Genomic DNA, 17,968 nt, shown 5'->3' with positions numbered 1-17,968 from the left:
GAGGGTGGCGAATCAGGTGATATGATCTGAGCCAAGAGGCAGGGAATGGATCTCTATATAATTAATTGGACCACGGCACACAAAAAAATCAAAAGAAATTAAATTACTTATGCATAAGTAAAGCAATTGTCGTAGTAATTGAAAAGATGAAGTGTTGAGAGTGGCAAAAATGGAGTGGCCACAAGGGAACAATGGAAATTTGTCAACAAAAAGCAAGGTCACGTAGGGGAAGCAAAGGTACTGCCAGGTACTCGCGGGGATGCACCGATAAGGTAGCATGGGAACAGAGGTATGCGCTCAGACCAGGGTCCCGGACAGATTACCCTCTCAACTGTATCCTTTTAAGGCTAGAGCTACCAATCAGATGCAATTGGTGATTGCTGATTAATGCTACCTATCTCCCTAGCCAGGCTCCTTTTAAACCCGAAGAAATATGCAGGTTCAAAACCAGTGTCCAAGTGGGGACAATGTAATGAGACCAGAAAAAACCTTTAAAGGCAAAAACTATTTGAGAAGTGATTTAACTTCTAGTGTGCTGAAACACTGGACCCTGATTTGCGTAATTGTTTTAAAGCTTGATTTAGAGATTTTGGAATCAGCAAGGTGCAACTAATCTTCCCTTTCATGGTCTCCTTCCAGCAGTACCCTCCCCAAAAACCCTCCCCCCTCTCTGGTCACTCTGAACCTCTGTAATATCTCAATTCAGGGTTGGTGCTGCTTGCAGGTGAGCTGTGTGGGGGTACTGCTCCTGAGGAACCAAGGTTGTGACAAAGGGTTTTGGTGTTGGTCACCCCCTCTGATGAACTCTGGGAATAGACGGTTCTCACTCTGATAGTTTTTGTTAACTCTCTCTTAGGAGGTGCTGTGCATAGTATTGCCAACTGCAGCCTTTGTGTATTTGTAATGTTATAACTCTAGGCCTGATGGTTGTCACGTGGATGGCTAATATGCACAATAAACAAAGAAGGGGGTATCCTTAAATGAAAGAAGGTAAAAACCTTCTATCTGTTAGAGAATTCACAGAGAAGTAAAAAGAGAAATTATTTCTTTTTTATGAAACCCCTCACACACCAACCTAGTTGGTGACGTGCTTCATCATCGGGGTCCACCCGGGCAGCCGAATACCACCCGGGTGTGCTTCAACGCCTGATTACAGCGGAGCAGGTTTTTTATTATGTCAGTACGTGTAAGTGACGTGTGTGAGTGAGTGAAATAAAGTTAAAAGTAATCCTACTGTACTCCCTAATGAATTTAATATGGAGCAGCAGGATCACAATTAAAAAAGTGGTGAGGTGTAATACTAATGTAGGTTTGATTTGACCTAAAGTATTATCCAAAAATTGATGGTCTACATGTTTCAACCTTTGAGTGTAGTCACAGGTTTTCGTCAGGACCTATCGACACACCGGGCGGTCTGTCTACACACACTAAGGTGCATCCAACCCTGGAGCGTCTGTGTGCCACCTACATATACTTGCGGAGGTGGTAAAAGGGTTCAGGGAGTCCTCTGCGTACAGATGAACCTGAAAAAAGAACATACAGTACTGGGCCGTCAGAAAATAATCTATTTAAAATTAGAGTGAACAGTGCCCATTTCCGTGTGAACTCTCATTTTTGCGCATATAATCACCACATTCTGGGTTATACGCCCCGGTAATTGCCAGTGATTATTGGAACCGAACATCCGTTCCATATTATGCGAAATTAGCATCAACCCACTAAATCGTTGTGGAAGTCGTGGGTGTCTTACGGCTACACAGCAATGGTGAGCATACTTGATGTGTAATTCTACAGAGCGGCCAGACGCACGTGAAAACGACTCTATTTGTGACGTGCGTGCGCTAAGGAAATAATTTAAAAACAGAACACGGTGAAAATGAGTAAAAGACTCAAAACTCACTCGCGATTCTTAATCGAATCGTATCATGGGCTCATAAGGGAGGCAGACGGTGCTGCGTTACTGTTGGACATAAAACACAAAACACGGGCGGCACTGGTCAGAACACTCAACTCTAAGTGCCTCACGTGTATATGGCCACCAGCTCTTCCCTCCACACTCTTACCTCAGCTCACCGACTACCTGCCACAAACCTGCGGTACTTTTCCCAGGCGCCCGGACGTTACTGAGTGGGCTGCAAAGCTTCAACTAAATACTCCTCACTTCCTGGTTAAACGTCACATGACTAGTGGGCGTGGCCTGGATGAGGAGACAATTCTTAAAGGGACAGGTCGGTTTTACCGGTGAATGGCTAGTCAACGGTGAGACGATAAAAAGGAGTCAAGAGTGATTGTTAAAATTATTTTTTTTTTTTTACATGGAATAGGACATTCCACACGTAGGAGGAATGCACCAAAAAGGAAAACAGTAGTTCAACTAAAATTACATGGCACATTGAGGTTACTTGTTCTGCACAGAGTTCCAGGGTATGCAATCTTTCATACCATGTTTGTGGGTGGACAATCTGTGAATCCAGTGTTGTTCTTTCTCATACAGATATTTCTGTGTGTTGGTACCAGTCACAGTTTCAATTATCGTCCAACGCATGTCGTTGGGTGTATGATGGTGTTGAAGAAAGTGTTCTGTTAGACGTGTAGTTTGTTTTTTGCATCTAATATTGCTCCTGTGCTCACAGATTCTCTGCTTCACTTTCCATGTTGGTGGTATTACAGTTTGTGTGTTTTCTTTGTGACCATTCTCTGCCAGGTTCTAGGGATAGTGTTTTCGTGGCTGTGGTGAGGTGGCACACGCTACAGTCGCCGCATGGAAAGTGACATGTAATGTTAGGTAGTCCCCATGAATTAAGGACAGTACATCTTGTTGGTATTTCTGGTTGTTTTGGTCTGGTGTGTACCAATGCATCCCTCCTTGCTCTCTTAAAAGAGAACACCTAGGGAAACCTACTAAACCCACACATTTCTGAAAACTAGACACCCTGGGGATTCCAGGGTGGTATGGCTTGCGTGGATCCCCCAACGTTTCCTTACCCAGAATGCCCTGGAAAACTCAAATTTAGCTGAAAAAAATCACCTTTTTCACACATTTTTGTGTGGGAAAGTTGTGGCATCACCGGGCTGACACAAATTTCCTACCACCCAGCGTTCCCCCGGGTCTCCCGATTAAAAACGGTACCTCACTCGTGTGGGAGGCCCAAGTACCCGCGACAGGCAAGGGCCCACAACGTAGTGAGGCGACATGAAAATTGCCTATCTCAAAATGACCTGGTTTTGCAAGGGGGGGGTCACTTGGGTTTTTGGCCCGGTGCTCGGCGGCCACCTAGGGAAACATACCAAACCCACAGATTTCTGAAAACTAGACACCCTGGGGATTCCAGGGTGGTATGGCTTGCGTGGATCCCCCAACGTTTCCTTCCCCAGAATGCCCTGCAAACCTCAAATTTAGCTGAAAAAATGTACAGGTTTTCTAGGTTTGCCTACGTGCCAACTGCGCTAGGGCCCAAAATCCACAGGTATGCACATTGCTAAAAAAAAGCCGGAGCCTAGTGGGCTTTCTGCCACCCTTGGGGGGGGAATCGGGGAAGGGGGTTTCATCCCAATATGCCCCTAAAGGGGCAGAAAGACTGTGGCTATTTTTTGTGGGGGTGGGGGCATTGGTATGACCATTTTGGGCACCCCCACCCCCACGCATAAAAAAAGCCTGCGTACACGCTGGCGCCTAGTGGGCTTTCTTCCCCCCCAGGGGCAGATCAGGGGCCGCTGCAGCCAACTACCCTCCCAGGGGGGCGGAAAGACTGGAGTTTCTCTGGGGGTATTGTCATGCCCATTTTGGGGAGCCCCTACCCCTACTCTAATAAAACAAAAAAATCCATGGTTTCTAGTGGGCTTTCTGCGCCCCCCAGGGGGGGCCAGATTGGGGGCTACAGCGCCAGTCTGCCTCCTGGGGGGCAGAAAGACTGTCATTTTTGTGGGGGGGAGGGTGGGGGCATTGGCGTGCCAGTTTCGGGCAGCCCACACCCTAAAAACAATTGTGCAAAAACATCTCTGGTGGATAGTGGGCTTTCTGCCCCTCTGGGGGGGCAGATTGGGGGCTACTGCCCCATCTGCCCCCCCAGAGGGGCAGAAAGGCTGTAATGGTGGCGGGTGGGGGCATTGGCGTGCCCGTTTCGGGCAGCCTCCACCCTAAATAAAATCCGTCACCCTAAAGAAAATTGCGCGAAAAAAATCCCTGGCGTCAAGTGGGCTTTCCGCCCCCCCCGAAGGGGCAGAATAGGGGCAAATGCCCCATCTGCCCCCGGGGGGGGGTAGAAAGGCTGTAATGATGGCGGGTGGGTGGGGGCATTGGCGTGCCCGTCTCGGGCAGGCCCCACCCTAAAAAAAAAACTAAAAATAAATCCCTGGTGTTTAGTGGGCTTTCTGCCCCACCGAAGGGGCAGATTAGGGGCCAATGCCCCATATGCCCCACGGAGGGGCAGAAAGACTGTAATAATTGGGGGGGGGGGGGCATGGGCCTGCCCGTTTTGGGCAGCCCCCACCTCTATTTTTTTTTGTATTCCCTGGTGTCTAGTGGGCTTTTTGCCCCCCCGGGGGGGCAGATTGGGGGCCGATGCCCCATCTGCCCCCCAGGGGGGGCAGAAAGGCTGTAATGGTGGCGGGTGGGTGGGGGAAATCGGCGTGCCCGTTTCGGGCAGCCCCCACCCTAAAAAAAAAAAACTAAAAACTAATCCTGGTATTTAGTGGGCTTTCTGCCCCCCCCCCCCCCCCGAAGGACGTTACAACAAACAAATGATGGACGGAATGCTGACAATGCAGACATTCTCCCCCAGTCAAGAGATCTGGGTTAAATCCATCGTTCTTTTGCCCACTACGCCACCCCAGTTTAGACATGGTCATATGCAAATCAGTCTTGACCCTGTGCCTCATGGGAACAGTCCAGCCCGAACTGCCAAGCCATGTCTTCCCTGGACCGGAATCAAGCATCCTAGGACCGGTTTCTGGCTATCAGCTGTCATCAGCCAGGATAGCTTGACTCCAGTGGCGTAGTGAGCACGGGTCCCACGTCTGGGAATACCCATCCCACTTAGGGCGAAAAGCGTTACAACAAACAAATGATGGACGGAATGCTGACAATGCAGACATTCTCCCCCAGTCAAGAGATCTGGGTTAAATCCATCGTTCTTTTGCCCACTACGCCACCCCAGTTTAGACATGGTCATATGCAAATCAGTCTTGACCCTGTGCCTCATGGGAACAGTCCAGCCCGAACTGCCAAGCCATGTCTTCCCTGGACCGGAATCAAGCATCCTAGGACCGGTTTCTGGCTATCAGCCGTCATCAGCCAGGATAGCTTGACTCCAGTGGCGTAGTGAGCACGGGTCCCACGTCTGGGAATACCCATCCCACTTAGGGCGAAAAGTGTTACAACAAACAAATGATGGACGGAATGCTGACAATGCAGACATTCTCCCCCAGTCAAGAGATCTGGGTTAAATCCATCGTTCTTTTGCCCACTACGCCACCCCAGTTTAGACATGGTCATATGCAAATCAGTCTTGACCCTGTGCCTCATGGGAACAGTCCAGCCCGAACTGCCAAGCCATGTCTTCCCTGGACCGGAATCAAGCATCCTAGGACCGGTTTCTGGCTATCAGCCGTCATCAGCCAGGATAGCTTGACTCCAGTGGCGTAGTGAGCACGGGTCCCACGTCTGGGAATACCCATCCCACTTAGGGCGAAAAGCGTTACAAGAAGGGGCAGATTAGGGGCCAATGCCCCATCTGCCCACCAGGGGGGCAGAAAGACTGTAGTAATTGGGGGGTGGGGTGGGGGCATGGGCCTGCCCGTTTTGGGCAGCCCCCACCCCTATTTTTTTTTTTTTAATTCCCTGGTGTCTAGTAGTCTTTTTGCCCCCCCGGGGGGCATATTGGGGGCTAATGCCCCCATCTGCCCACCCGGGGGGCAAAAAGACTAAATTGCACCAAAGTAACCAGGGGGGAGCAAAGGCCCTTGCCCAAGGGGCCGCTCCCCCCTCCCTGGTGTCTAGTGGGTGGATCCCTGCTTGGGGATCACCCTCCTGTGGCGATCCCCAAGCAGGGATCCACTGGGGAGGGGTACCATTGGAAAGGGGAGATTCTCCCCTTTCCAACGATACCTCTCCCGTCTTTCTACGTGCTCAGGGGGCTGAGATAGCCCCCTGAGCACGTAGAAAGTGAAACTGAAATGAGCCTCTTGGCTCATTTCAATTTCACTTTCACTGTAATGACGTCGGCGCGACGTGTGCGCCGATCGTCATTACAGTGAAAGGGGGGGGGGCCTCGGGAGCTGGGGAAGCTCTTCCCCAGCTCCCAAGGCTATTTTTAATTAAAGGGAATCCCTCTGGTGCCCGCACCAGAGGGATTCCCCAGGGATTGCCCCATGACGTGCTGGACTCGTCATGGGCACAGCGCGACTGTGCTCCATAACGAGTCCAGCACGTCATGGGCGCACAAGAGGTTAAAGCCAATAGACCCTTAATGGTGGATTGTTATCACACACTGTGTTATAGCGTGTAACCAGGAATTTTGTTTCGTGAAATATCAAACATTGCCATAGTATGCAAGGGTTTCGGTTTTGGTGTTGGCTACCACCTCTGGCAGGCCCTGGGGCTGGAAGATTGGCCTTGGAGGAATCCTTGTTGGGCTGCCGGAGTAGGAGCTGTACATTGTTTTGCTAGCTGTAATGTACATATTTGTAATTTTATGACTATATACCGGATGGCTGCCTAAATGGAAAGTTTATGCTCAATACAGCAGGCCTTCAAGTGTAGATTGGTATTAAACTGTGCTACACCCAGCCAACAGGTTGACAGGTATGTGCTGCATGAGCTCTTACAAATTACAGTAATAGACAAGGGCTTTTGTGTCGATCATCAACCCCGCCCCTACCCCTCCCCACCAGACAAATGGTGGTTGTAGGAGATTTTTACTTTGATAATCTTTGCTAACTCTGTTAGGCGGGGTTGTATGTTGTTCTGAGACCTGCAGTTTTACTGCATTTGTAATGCTATGACTGTATCCCTGGTGTTTGCCTAGTGTGGACGGAAGCTTATGCACAATACAGTAGGCCTGAGTTGGTGACAAGCCAATGATAAACGCTATAGGCCCGATTGGTTCATTGGGAAAAACGTATTTTAGATATCGTATGTCTGATCTGTTTATTATGAAAAGTTACAAAGAAAAGCATTAGACCTGAATTGTGAAAAGTCCATGTTAACGCCAATATACCTTCAAGGGTGAACTATTATTACACTGTGTTAAAGCCTGTAGATAGGTATTCAGTTACATGGGTTATTATAGATTACCATAGTCTGCAAGAGGTTCAGGGTTGGTTATCGGTCTGACAAACACTGGGTAAAGAAGGTTCATTTTGGGCAATCCCTAATATGCCCTCTAACGAGGGGTTGTATACTGTTTTGACAACTGTAGTTTTCTACATATTTCTTCATTTAACACAGTATACTTGACGGTTGCTCATTGGAAAACAAATGCTCCATACACTAGATCTGAGATGGTTATTGCGACAGACTAATGATAAAAGCTAGAGGCCTGCTTGGTTAATTTGGGAAAGTTTTGTCAGGTGCAATAGGTCTGATCTGTTTGACATGATGGTGGTCTGACCATGGAATTATTAACGAAGCATCCACCTTAATTGTAGGTAAATTGGCGAATATCGGGTCTAAAATATGTCCTAATTGATGGGTTGGGGCGCTCACTTTTTGGATTCGGTTCATGGTTTTTAGCTCCTTACATAGAGATTGTGCTTCTAGATTGGAGTTATTATCAAAGTACATATTAAGGTCACCAAGGAATATCAGGGTATTATGGCGTAGTGCTGGCTGAACAATATTCTAAGCGAGACTAGATATGAACTGTGTTGCCAGGCCAGGCGGACGGTAGATTAAAAAGCCCGCTATGGCATAGTCTTCTGATGCGGAGTGGGTAAAAAAGATGGCTCACAGTTCTCAAGTTTAGCGGCCTTGGTAATACATTTCAGGGATAGTTTGTAAATAATTACTGTCCCTCCTCCTCTTTTAGTAGGGCGGTCCTGTCTTACTATCCCATAACCTTGCGGGATTGCATCTACAATATCAGGTGATGAGGACTCATTAAGCGATGTTTACGTCAGAAACAAGGCGTCTGGCTGTTTTTCTTCAAGAACCTCAAAAATTTCGGGGCATATTATCAAGGGCTGGCGATAGAATTATCGCTGCTTTAGCGTCCGTTTTCAGGCGAAAAGCGGCAATAATGTTATTGAATTATTAACAAGGACACGCTAGCGCGTGTTTCCTTGATTTAGCTCCCGTTGTTGTAACGACTCACATCGCATCGATAATGAGATGCAAAGTAGGCGTGGCTGTCAAAATAACACAGGAAAATATCGCTAAGGCAGCTTTGCGATATAAACAACGAGGCGTAGCGATAATCATAATCGCGCTTACTCTGCCTTAACGCAGGAATTTAACATCTGCTAAATTCCTGACTAAGGCAGACCTAACATGGGAGGTGGATTATGGGGTGAAGGCCACAGGGCCTTATCACTAAGCTTCTTGGCATATTAAAAGGGACATCGCTGTTTTTTCAGCGATGTTTGGCCATTTTCCCGCTATCGCTGGAATATTTATCGCCATAGCGCTAAGCTCTGATAATACAGCGCTAGCTAGGCGATATATTCCAGCGATAGCCGGCTATAAGATAAAGCGCGCAAAGCGATAATTATCGCTGGGGCTTGATAATATGCCCCTCGGTTTTTATCGTTAATCATTGACCGGCAGTTGATCAAGAGAAACTGCATTTTATAATCATTAGTCAGGGGCGATTATTTTATAGCACTTTGTCGTTTCCCAAGTGTGTAACCCAACAGGTGTTTTTGACAGGATCTGCATTTTCCAAGTTAACACGGAAGTAGCATCAGTGCTTAATTTGAGCAGGTGGTTGCCACTAGGGGCCACCAACGCTCATTTTGGGGGACTGACCCTTATTTTTCCACAGCGGACATTTCCCGAGTGTAAGAGGGGGAAGCACACACAAACGTTAAAAAAGGAGGAAGAGAAAGATAAAAAACCTTCATGTAAGGAGAAAGCAGGAACCTGCAAAAGTGAGATAAAGGGGCAGAGAGTGTATGGTAGTTGATTAGCGAGCCCAGGGGAGGTATCCAGGTTACGCAGACTTGGCGTTCAGCGGGCCTCTGAGCAGCTCCTTGGGCACCGGCACTTATTGTTTTAGAACTTAAGCACTGAATAGCATACTCCAGTGGGTTCATGTAGCAAACTGCTGATCTCCAAATGTGATCTACTAGTCACTGGTTTCACTGAAATTGATCAGTGGCTAATGCACGAATTTCAGAAATCTGTATGCCACCTGCAGGTCACAGGTTCTGAAATGCAACTGCATATCTTTGAAATGTAATTGTGTAATTCACCGATGTAAATCCCCACTTCATGTACATGTTCTTGGTTATATAAACACCCACACATGCCAACATACATACACTAGTGCAAACCCCCAGTGGATTGATGCACCCAGAGCTTGGATTGGTGCATGTAGGTAAAAGGCTTCATTCTTAGTCAGGGGCGACTGGTTAGCAACTCAGTCAGATGATTGTCAGACAATGGGATGCATTTAAAGACTTTGGCTTCCCTCCTCGACTGCATCCGGGCTTGTCCCCGGCAGGTGTATACATTCCTCATTAGCAGTGCAGGAATCCAGGGGGCTGCAGCCGAATCCCAGATCAAGCAGTTAATATATGCTGAATTTGTCCCAATGTAATTTGCCGGCACCAAGACACATTCAGCAGGGCCTACACTATGTCTGTTTTCCATTCGGTGCAACACCCTAGAGGCGGCGAGGGGCTTTCTAATTTTCATTTCCAGGTGGGCCCAAAACAAATGCCTGATTTAAAGGTACTCAGACCTGTTGTTTTTTTTAGAGTCTAATCCTGGCTCCTGGAGCACAACACCTAGATGCCTATGCAATGTAGGGAAATAAAGGTGTGCAGCTTGTTTTCACTACACACGTGCTGAGGAGAAACCATGATTTGGAGCCAGGTTTTTTACTTTGTTCAACCCCTGTATCCATGCGATCTGCATGCAATGCAAGAATAACAGATGTATCTGTCAGCATAAGTAATTACAAAATGAAAGATTTAAATAGCATTTAAGAATGTATTGTTTACGTAATTCATTTATAGTTCTACTCACCCCAATGTAGGGTGTCAGAGAATTTTACCACCCTACAGACACACTATACATGAACAGTAAATCATAAAAGTGTGTAAATCAAAGTGAGAATGTTAAATAAGACAAGATGAGTCACATATCGTACATATTGGTAGGCGTTATATGTTAAGACTGAATGGACTGGAGAAACACAAATGAGGATTTATAACATAGCGCAGTGGTTGGGATTGTGCGTTCGAACAAAGGGATCTCTGTGTCAAAAGCAGCAACCCACTTATCAGGCTAATAAAATACAAATCTGTGACCTGCGTGTTACACGGTGTGCTCTGAGGCAGGCACGCCGTGTAAACACGCCTATGCTAAATTATGCGTCTATCTCCAGGAAGTGAGTTATCTTATTGTTATTATTATCCCATGACAATTGTTGGCCACACCAGGGGACATATTAACAAACCAGGGGATAAAATTATCGCCGCTTTAGCGGCCGAAAACTGCCGCTAAAACGGCGATAATGGGCTTGATAATATGCTCTATGGAATTCCAATTGAAGCCCATGTTAGATGTGAAGGACGTCTAACCTGAGCTTCAATTGGAATTCCATAGAGCATATTATCAAGCCCATTATCGCCGTTTTAGCGGCAGTGAACTGCACCGTATTAGCGGCAGTGAACTGCCGCTAATACGGCGATAATTTTATCGCCTGGCTTGATAATATGCCCCTAAGATTTCTGCTCCAGGTGCCTTATATCCCGAAATACATTTTAAAATGCAGCATCTTTTTGAACAAGTGAGCCAGAACAGAATTTACTGTCACATTTCTCCTTTTTGCCATGAAGGACTTTGCCAAAGCTTTTTTTTTTTTTTTTTTTTTTAAATCAACGAGCATCGTGACTGTCAGGCTTCGCTCTTCATGACTCCACCCCCTTTCCGCTGCCACGCCTTGACCTTTAATTTATGGGTTCCCGAAGCCAAGAGTTTCCAATTCGCTGCACTTGTCATTAGCGTCTCATATCGTGAACACGCGTTTCTAAGCGCCGAGTTTTACAGATCTTCTTTATATCGCGAATCCCACTCATATGATTTGCAGACAACCTCTCGTGTTTAGTGATTAGTGTACACTAGCGCTGCACGTGGAGCACGGCCCGATCGAGGCTTCTAAGCACGTCCACTGTACTAGACAAAACACGCCCTGAAGAAGCAGTACAGTATAAAATAAAACGTATAAAAAATACTAATACGAACATGCATCATTGCGTCACCACACGAGCTCTGCTTGCCCAGGTCAATCCCGCCTCTGTGACGTCACGAACCCAGGTGCGAGGAGCTAACATGGGCCCCTCTGTCAGCTAGCACTGTAGTATAATCCAGATATATCTGGTGTTCAAGGGGCCCAAGTCTCCTGTGCCTCGGGGACACTACAGCTGTTGCTGCACTGATAGCCACGCCCTGCTTCTATGTCACGCCCACATCTAGGACCCTGAGTCATTCTTACCTAGGGGGGCTTTGGTCTTATATCTGCCAGCGACCACAGAAATCTTCCAAAGGCAGCGTCCGGAGCCAGGCCCCGGAGCTCGGGGGCTCAAACGGAAGAGTCATCCCAGCAACAGGGGTGATGGTAACGGCATCCCTCCCTCCCCCAACAGGCCCCCGGGGACCCAGACACAAGCTCTGCCGTACTCACCAGCAGCCGGTCTCCGTTTCCGCTAGAACCCTGGTATCAGCGCCCGCCCGGTATCCGCTGTTCCTGAATCCACAGGTTCCCTTCATTCACAGACTCCCATCGCCAGCAGTGTCCTGTATCCGAGGTTCCCAGATATCCGCGCGCGCCCCGTATCCGACCGTACCAACAGGTACCCCCTACATCCAGTGTCGCTGGATCCCGGCGGGTATCCACGGTCTCCTTTATCTTGATCCCCGGTATACAAGGGGCCCTTTTAGTTTGTTTTATTCACAGGGATCCGAGCCAACGGTTCCTCTGCACCAGCACGTCCTGTGCAAAACTAATCCCCGCGGTAAATCTTTGCAGCTCCGCCGTGTTCGGTTCCTTGTATCCTGCCTGCTACCCGTATCCGCAGGCCCGCAGCGTCACAGGCCCCTGTACTAGCAAATCGCAGTATCTGCTGCTCCCCTGTATCCTCAGATTAACCACAAACCTCACACACGCAGTCCACACCACATCTGTATTCACAAGTCTGCCGTACCCGTAGAGCCAGAGGGCCCCGTATCCACAGGGTCCCTGTATCTTTGGGTTCCGGTATGTGTAGGGTTTGCGCTGAGTTCCTTCTCCTTTGGTTCTATGTATCCGCGGCTCCACTCATCCCTAGCGAGTTAGGGTTCTGTCCCCCTGTTCCCCCTTCGCCATCAGTCCCTGCAGCCTTCTGGGTCCCTTAATGTCGGATTGAGTCCCCTTAAAGACAGCATCCTTCCATGCACAGGGAATGTAGTATTCCCCATATATAGAGAGCTCCCCTGTATATGCAAGGTCTTTATATGTTGGCGCCCATGTATCTGCAGCTCCCCTTTAGACCCAGGTGCCCACATCCATGCCTCAGCATCTACAGTGCGCGGGTCCTGACCTCTATGCGCAGGCCCTGTCCCTCTGTATCCGCGGATCCCCTGTATCCGCGTGCCTCTGTCCGCAGGTCCGAGTCACTCATCGGGGCTCACGGTGATGATCAACAGGCCGGGCATCCCCACAGACCCATCTCGGAGAGGAGGAAGTCTAGAGGATGCTGAGCGTGACGTGTCTCGGATGAAGCGCACGTGACCCTGGGAGAGAGGATGGATGGAGGGGAGACGCTGGGCAGAGTCCGGGAGGAGATGATGGCTGAGAACCTCGGACTGACAGAAGCCGTGCTGGGAGCTGCTGATAAGGGCACACAATGTAAGCCCTTCTCCCGTTGGCTAGCAATCGTGCCTACCCAATATAAGCTCTGCTGTGGTTGGAGGAGAGGAAAGGCTTCTTTCGAATGTGAAAGGGATTCCCTCTGTTCGACGTAGTTGTAGGTGTTTGTCTCTATGCGCTGAGTTAGCCTTCTCAGACTGGATTCCGCAGCGTGTTGCATGACCGACTGGCCGCGACCCAGACATTCCCCGACTTACTCTCCGAACTTGTTGAGCGCTTTTCCAAAAGTTCTGTTTTTGCATCTTGTCTCTGGCCAAAGGTGTATTGCCCTGTAGGGCCGGACTGGGAACCCAATGCAGCCCTGGCAAATGTTGTCAGAGCGGCAGACCAGCCCCCGTGTGGTGCATCGCGAGTGCAACGAGCCTGGGGCTGAGGCGGGGGGGGGGAGCGTTTCTCCCCCCAAGTACATTTTGTAAAAAATGGTGCATTCTGCACAGTGCTTTAGATAGGGGGGGACGGGGGAGGGGGGAGTGCAGGTACTCATTGAAATGTGGCGAGTGGGCGGGGCTTAGGGGAAGACATGCTTCTTGATTCATATACTACTTGCAGCACACGAGGAATGTCTTTCAATAAATAAAGAAGATTTGTTTACTCATTACACAACGAAAGACAAACGTGGTGATATTTAAACATTTCCTTGTTTTGTAATATTTGCCGCTGACCGCGGCCCCCGCAGGGGGCCACTCGGCGGTTGGCGCCTTAGTGGCCCCGGGGCCCCGGTCACCCCTCCCCACCCCCTCCCTAAGGGGGGGGGGCAGGGACACAGACTGGAGCCCCCCTCCGTTGGCAGGGCCGGAAGTGACGCGCAATGCGTGTCACTTCCTGACCCAGGTGTGAGGGGGAGGCTATTTAGCCTTCCCCCACCCTCACTGGCGACCTCTTTTGTCGCCCACCTCGCCTTTTCCCTCCCTACCGCTTACCCGGCGTAGGCATGGGTGGGGGGGTTGTTCTGAGCGTTGTAATGTTTTCTTTTTCGTTGCAGGCGGAGTTACAGGGCGATCTGGAAGCAGGCCGGTACAAACAGTACCTCTGCGCGGCACCAAAGGGGGTGCCTGAGCCAAAACGAGGAGCCTCCAGAGAGGTCCCGGAAGCCGTGTCGGCGCCCCGCTAGTCCTGCGGGCGGTTGTGGGCCTGAACAACCGGGGGCTTGCTATGCGACGCTCCGCCCCGAGAGGGGGGGCGTGAGTAGAATTACCAACGGCACGTGATCGTAGAAAGAATCACCTGGAGGGCAGCACCGGCGGGCATCGCTCCCGCGCTGCCCGGCTCATCAGGCGGGCAGGCGACCCAGATGGTTGCCTGCCCTTGGATCGCCCGTAAGATAACCCACCCATTACATATCTTGGAATTATGTAATAAACCTGCAGCAATTGTTACCCACCTACAACTGTTTCGTGTGTTTCATTGGGTAACCTTAATTTGGGGGAGGGGGGACAGAGGGGTGCCCCTGGGGCTACTATGCAACATCACTCCTGTTAATTGCTGTTGCTTAGCACAATACCATGTATTCTCGAGTGACAGAAAGAAACAAGCAGGCGTACATACACAAGCATTCCACACATTTCCTTTAACCCCTTCGGTGCCAGGCCTTTTCCCCTCCTGTGCCACGCCCTTTTTTGGCTATTTGGGGTAGTGCGCGCTGAGGCCCCTGTAACTTTTTGACCACATAAGGTATCCACGCCAAATTTGCGTCCTTTTCTTCCAACATCATGGGGATTCTAAAGGTACTCAGGGTTTGTGGATTCTCTTAGAGGGGTCACAGACATGAGCCAAAATAGAACAACATTTTGGGTTTTTTCGGAAAAATTGGAAAAACGGGCTGCAAATGAAAGCATCTGGGTTTTTCCCTGCAAATGTTATCAAAAAAGGGTTTGTGGGGTTGAAATCACCATTTTCCCAGCTTTTCGTCAGAAACCCAACATTTTTTACACAGTTTTGGCATTTTTCTGGGACATAGCCTAATTTTGCTATTTTTTGTGCTTTTGACCTCCTTCCAGTTAATGGCAGAAATGGGTACAAAAGCAATAATGGATCCTGGAAAGCTATACATTTTCAAAAAGAAGACAAAATTCTGAATTCAGCAAGGGGTCATTTGTGTAGATCCATCAAGGTTTTTTTTATAGGAACTAACAGTTAAATATAGGATAAATTGAAAATTAGTTGAAAAAAAAAAAGCCTTTCGTGTCAACGTTTTCACCTGTAACTTCTTCTAATTATGACAGCTCTTTAAAAGCAATATACCATTACATCTGCTGGACATTACTGGTTGTGGGGATATATAGGACTTGTAGGTTCACCAAGAACCCGACGAACCCAGAGCCAAAAACTGAGCAGCAACTTGCAATGGTTTTTTATTATGTACCGGGTATATAGTAATTATTCTGTAAAAATGTGTACATGGAAAAATCGGTATGAAAGACACCTATGTATTTCTGAAATGGGAACAAAATATAGAGTTTAGAAACAGTAGATATTTGCACATTTCTGAAATTGGGAATACTCATACTAGCATGAGAATTATCAGTAATTTTTTAGAATTACTTCTTTTTTACACAATATCTTTCATTTGGAAGGCAGAAATGCATCGAAAGTCAATAGATAATACCAGTTCCTTCACAAAACTGAATTACCCTAAGTCTCCCAATAAAAATGGTACCTCACTTGTGTGGGTAGGCATAGTGCCCGGAACAGGAAATGGCGCAAAACGCAACGTGGTCACACCTCAATTTCGCAGTGAAAAATGACCCTTTTTTGGCAAAATGTCTAGCTGTAGTTTTTGAACCCAAGCTCTGCGGGCACCTTGGGAAACCTAGCAAACCTATACATTTTTGAAAACTAGACACCCAGGGGAATCCAGGATGGGGTGACTTGACTGCCTCCCACCAGGGTCTGTTACCCAGAATCCCTTGCAAACCTAAACAATTGACAACAAAAACACATTTTCCCCACATTTCTGTGGTGGAAAGTTCCAGAATCTGCGTGGATCCACAAATTTCCACCCACCCCGCGTTCCCCAAAGTCTTACGAGAAAAACGGTACCTCACTTGTGTGGGTCGGCCTAGTGCCCGCGACAGGAAACGGCACAAAACGCAACGTGGTCACACCTCAATTTCGCAGTGAAAAATGACCCTTTTTTGGCAAAATGTCTAGCTGTAGTTTTTGAACCCTAGCTCTGCGGGCACCTTGGGAAACCTAGCAAACCTATACATTTTTTAAAACTAGACACCCAGGGGAATCCAGGATGGGGTGACTTGACTGCCTCCCACCAGGGTCTGTTACCCAGAATCCCTTGCAAACCTAAAAAATTGACAAAAAAAACACATTTTCCCCACATTTCTGTGGTGGAAAGTTCCGGAATCTGCGTGGATCCACAAATTTCTACCAACCCCGCGTTCCCCAAAGTCTTACGAGAAAAACGGTACCTCACTTGTGTGGGTCGGCCTAGTGCCCGCGACAGGAAACGGCGCAAAACGCAACGTGGTCACACCTCAATTTCGCAGTGAAAAATGACCCTTTTTTGGCAAAATGTCTAGCTGTAGTTTTTGAACCCTAGCTCTGCGGGCACCTTGGGAAACCTAGCAAACCTATACATGTTTGAAAACTAGACACCCGTGTGCTTCCAGGGAGGCATGGCTTGCGTGGATCCCCCAACGTTTCCTTACCCAGAATCCCCTGCAAACCTCAATTTTAGCTGAAAAAATCAAATTTTTCACACATTTTTGTGTGGGAAAGTTGAGGCATCACCGGGCTGACACAAATTTCCTACCACCCAGCGTTCCCCCGGGTCTCCCGATAAAAACGGTGCCTTACTCGTGTGGGAGGCCCAAGTACCCGCGACAGGCAAGGTCCCAAAACGTATTGAGGCGACATGAAAATTGCCTACCTCAAAACGACCTGGTTTTGCAAGGGGGGTCACCTGGGTTTTTGGCCCGGTGCTCAGCGGCCACCTAGGGGAACCTACCAAACCCACACATTTCTGAAAACTAGACACCCGGGGGACTCCAGGGAGGTGTGGCTTGCATGGATCCCCCAACGTTTCCTTACCCAGAATGCCCTGCAAACCTCAAATTTAGCTGAAAACATTCTTTTTCACACATTTTTGTGTGGGAAAGTTGAGGCATCACCGGGCTGTCACAAATTTCCTACCACCCAGCGTTCCCCCGGGTCTCCCGATAAAAACGGGGCCTCACTCGTGTGGGAGGCCCAAGTACCCGCGACAGGCAAAATAAAACTAAAAACGAATCCCTGGTGTTTAGTGGGCTTTCTGCCCCCCGAAGGGGCAGATTAGGGGCCAATGCCCCATCTGCCCCCCGGGGGGGGCAGAAAGACTGTAGTAATTGGGGGGGGGGGGTGGGGGCATGGGCCTGCCCGTTTTGGGCAGCCCCCACCCCTATTGTGTTTTTTTTTTTACAATTCCCTGTTGTCTAGTGTGCTTTTTGCCCCCCCCGGGGGGGCAGATTGGGGGCTAATACCCCCATATGCCCCCCAGGGGGGGCAAAAAGACTAAAATTCCCAAAAATACACAGGGGGGAGCAAAGGCCCTTGCCCAAGGGGCCGCTCCCCCCTCCCTGGTGTCTAGTGGGTGGATCCCTGCTTGGGGATCGCCCTCCTGTGGCGATCTCCAAGCAGGGATCCACTGGGAAGGGGTACCATTGGAAAGGGGAGATTCTCCCCTTTCCAACGATACCTCTCCCGTCTTTCTACGTGCCCCAGGGGGCTGAGATAGACCCCTGAGCACGTACAAAGTGAAACCTGAAATGAGCCTCTTGGCTCATTTCAGTTTCACTTTCACAGTAATGACGTTGGCGCGACGTGCGTGCCGATCATCAATACAGTGAAAGGGGGGGGGAGGGCCTCGGGTGCTGGGGAAGCTCTTCCCCAGCTCCCGAGGCTAT

The 17,968-nt window shown here is 48.9% G+C and overlaps 1 protein-coding gene across 2 annotated transcripts in view; it reads right to left on the bottom strand.

Annotated features, from left to right (window-relative positions):
- The window catches only part of LOC146859173 (protein orai-2), a 44,190-nt gene extending 30,764 nt beyond the window's left edge, over window positions 1–13,426 (bottom strand). The window contains exon 1 of one of the 2 annotated variants that reach the window (XM_085649846.1): window positions 11,850–13,426. The gene's annotated coding sequence lies outside the window, so the exon portion shown is untranslated. The remainder of the gene's footprint in view (window positions 1–11,849) is intronic. The other variant, XM_085649847.1, reaches the window with a different exon arrangement.
- Between the last annotated feature and the right edge of the window lie 4,542 nt (window positions 13,427–17,968).

Source organism: Triturus cristatus, chromosome 3_2, assembly GCF_964204655.1.
Source record: "Triturus cristatus chromosome 3_2, aTriCri1.1, whole genome shotgun sequence".
NCBI lineage: Eukaryota > Metazoa > Chordata > Amphibia > Caudata > Salamandridae > Triturus > Triturus cristatus.
Note: the sequence above shows the minus strand (reverse complement) of the source record. Positions and strands in the feature narration are given on the sequence as shown.